This window comes from Lipotes vexillifer, unplaced genomic scaffold, assembly GCF_000442215.2.
Source record: "Lipotes vexillifer unplaced genomic scaffold, Lipotes_vexillifer_v1.1 scaffold235, whole genome shotgun sequence".
Taxonomy (NCBI): Eukaryota; Metazoa; Chordata; class Mammalia; order Artiodactyla; family Lipotidae; genus Lipotes; species Lipotes vexillifer.
In genome coordinates, this window is record NW_006791020.1 from 97,337 (window position 1) to 101,086 (window position 3,750).

A 3,750-nucleotide genomic window follows, 5' to 3' on the forward strand; every position below is an offset into this window, starting at 1 on the left:
AAGGGGAAATCGACAGTAACACATTCATAGTAGGGGACTTTAACACCCCACTTTCACCAATGAAAAGATCTCCCAAAATGAAAATAAATAAGCAAACACAAGCTTTAAATGATACATTAAACAAGATGGACTTAATTGATATTTATAAGACACTCCATCCAAAACCAACAGAATACACATTTTTCTCAAGTGCTCATGGGACATCCTCCAGGATAGATCATATCTTGGGTCAAAACTCAAGCCTTGGTAAATTTAAGAAAATTGAAATTGTATCAAGTATCTTTTCCAACCACAATGCTATGAGAATAGCTATCAATTACAGGAAAAGATCTGTAAAAAATACAAACACATGGAGGCTAAACAATACATTACTTAACAACGAAGTGATCACTGAAGAAATCAAAGAGGAAATAAAAAAATACTTAGAAACAAATGACAATGGAGACACGACGACCCAAAACCTATGGGATACAGCAAAAGCAGTTCTAAGAGGGAAGTTTATAGCAATACAAGTCCACCTTAAGAAACAGGAGACATCTCGAATAAACAACCTAACCTTGCACCTAAACCAATTAGAGAAAGAAGAACAAAAATACCCCAAAGTTAGCAGAAGGAAAGAAATCATAAAAATCAGATCAGAAATAAATGAAAAAGAAATGAAGGAAACAATAGCAAAGATCAATAAAACTAAAAGCTGGTTCTTTGAGAAGATAAACAAAATAGGTAAACCATTAGCCAGAGTCATCAAGAAAAAAAAGGGAGAAGACTCAAATCAATAGAATTAGAAATGAAAAAGGGGAAGCAACAACTGACACTGCAGAAATACAAAAGATCATGAGAGATTACTACAAGGAACTCTATGCCAATAAAATGGACAACCTGGAAGAAATGGACAAATTAGTAGAAATACACAAACTGCCAAGACTGAATCAGGAAGAGATAGAAAAGATGAACAGACCAATCACAAGCACTGAAATTGAAACTGTGATTAAAAATCTTCCTACAGGCACAGGTAAACCAATTGCAAAAGGGGGCAGACATGAATGGACCGTCTTAATTCTTTTAGGCCGCGAATTTTGCTAATTGCTAATATTGAAACACCTCCAGGAGATTCCCAACCAGAGTAGCAACGTTACCACCAGCTTCACGTGGGGATGGGATTCTAGCAAGACTTCTGAACTGCTTTCAGGCATGGGGGTCTCCGCCCTGGAGAAGGGGGAGGTGGACAGTGAGAACATCCCCCAGGAACTGCTTTCAAACCTGGGCCACCCACAGAGCCCCCCACGAAAACGGCTAAAGAGCAAAGGGAATGACAAGGACTTTGTGATTGTCCACAGACCTAAGCTAAATCGAGAGAACTTTCCAGGTATTTCATGGGACTCCCTTCCAGATGAGCTGCTCTTAGGAATCTTCTCCTGTCTGTGCCTCCCTGAACTTCTGAAAGTCTCCAGTGTTTGTAAGAGATGGTATCATCTAGCGTTTGACGAGTCTCTCTGGCAGACCTTAGACCTCACGGGCAGAAACCTCCACCCAGATGTGGTTGGTCGGCTGCTGTCTCGAGGGGTGGTTGCCTTTCGCTGCCCACGATCGTTTATGGACCAACCGTTTGTTGAACGTTTCAGCCCTTTTCGTGTACAGCACACGGACCTGTCGAACTCGGTGATCGATGTGTCTACCCTCCACGGCCTTCTGTCTCACTGCTCCAAGTTGCAGAATCTCAGTCTAGAAGGCCTACGGCTTTCGGATCCCATTGTCAACAATCTTGCTCAGAACACAAATTTAGTGTGATTAAACCTTTCTGGGTGTTCTGGATTCTCTGAATCTGCCCTGAAGACTTTGCTGAGCAGCTGTTGCAGATTGGATGAACTGAACCTCTCCTGGTGCTATGAATTCACTGAAAAGCATGTGCAGGTGGCTGTCTCACACGTGTCAGAGACTGTCACCCAGCTGAATCTCAGCGGGTACCGAAAGAATCTGCAGAGATCGGATGTCTCTACCTTAGTTGGAAGATGTCCCAGTCTTGTCCACCTAGACTTAAGCGATAGTGTCATGCTGAAAAGTGACTGCTTTCCAGAATTTTTCCAGCTCAACTACCTCCAACACCTATCACTCAGTAGGTGCTATGACATAATACCTGAAACTTTACTTGAACTAGGAGAAATTCCCACACTAAAAACACTACAAGTCTTTGGAATCATGCCAGACAGTACCCTTCAACTATTAAAAGAAGCCCTTCCTCATCTACAAATTAATTGTTCCCCTTTCACCACCATCGCCAGGCCAACCACTGGCAACAAAAAGAACCGGGAGATATGGGGCATCAGATGCCGACTGACACTGCAGAAGCCCAGTTGTCTATGAAGTATCTATTGCAGGATGGTGTCTCCTCTTTTCTTTGAACAGGGAAAGTAGGCAGGAAGTCCAATTGTGGAGAGCTCAGCTATTTTTATTCTTGGTTTTCTCTTGCCTTCATTCTACAAGTATATTAGAGAACCGTTGGAGAGAAAACTATGAAGTGTTGCTTTTGAAAAATGACTAGGAAAGCTTTTATCACTGCTATATCCTTAAGAGCCTAAGCTGTATGCCTTTTGAAATTTTAGGAGAGTGAGCCTATAATTTCAAGATACCTTAAAGAGCAAAATTTGAGCCACCTCTTCCAAGTGCTCTTCTTATTAAATCTATTTAGAATCAAGCTTAAAAATCACCACCAGCAAATCATTTTCATAGCCTATATGGCAACTGAACTTTCTTCTATTTAATTTCTCAGTACTGCTTTATAAGACATAGGTTGCAAAAAATAATAAGCTATTTGTATTGTAAGCTGAACAGAATGAGAATCATAGATTTGCGGCAGTCTGCTAAGGATAGAAAGAAAAATACACATTTCAACTTTGCCTTTAGATTTGCAATTAGGTAACAAATAGCCCCGGGTCACTCACCTTAAAACCTAAATAAAAAAACAACCGGCCAACCAGAGGTAGAGAATTGGTTAGAATTTACAGGCTCAAGAGGCAATTTTCTATGACAGGTTAACCTGGGGGATCCTCTAATGCACATTAATGAAGTCTCCTTTATGTACTGTGTTCCCAGCATTCTAAATTAGCTGAGGAAATTTAATTGTGGACTTCTGACTTTATGATCAAATTATGTTAACATAGGTTCTTTAGCTTTTAAAGTGACTTGCTTTGTTTTAGAAAGGTGGTAGGAACCAGTCAGTCGCTAATTCTTAAAACGGTTGGAATGCTGAACTGAGGTTACCTGTTGTTTTCCTTTATCACTGAGGTTCTTGAAGTTATTTTTATATTACTCTGGAATCAAGTATTTTAAATTATCCTTTTTTTTTTTAAATGGCCTCCCACAATGATTGAAACAACCCATTTTATAAGGTTACTGGACCTAGAGTTCCATAAGAAGAACCACATGTTCCTTTCAATCAGAGATACACAGCAGAATCACGTGTATGTTCCACGCAGTTTCAGAGCAGTTAGCACAGCTGGCACCTGCATAAAAGTTAAGGCTCAGGTGTTGAACCTTTCGATGGCATCGGTGATTTTTTTTTAATGATACATGGAAGCAAAAGGATTAAATCTTACTTTAAAAAACACAAAACACTAATTTCTTATTTAAATCGATGACCTCCCTGTATGTTCAAAATGGAACAAAAAGCCCAAACTCATCATTTCTATTAACATTGCTTTTTCTAAATCAGATTTTTCAAATGTTAGAAACAATGGTATGAAGTGCCCTTAT

General features: G+C 39.7%; 1 pseudogene; it reads left to right on the forward strand.

Moving 5' to 3' along the window:
* Positions 1-1,098: 1,098 nt before the first annotated feature.
* On the forward strand, positions 1,099-2,361 carry LOC103070578 (S-phase kinase-associated protein 2 pseudogene; annotated as a pseudogene).
* Positions 2,362-3,750: the final 1,389 nt, after the last annotated feature.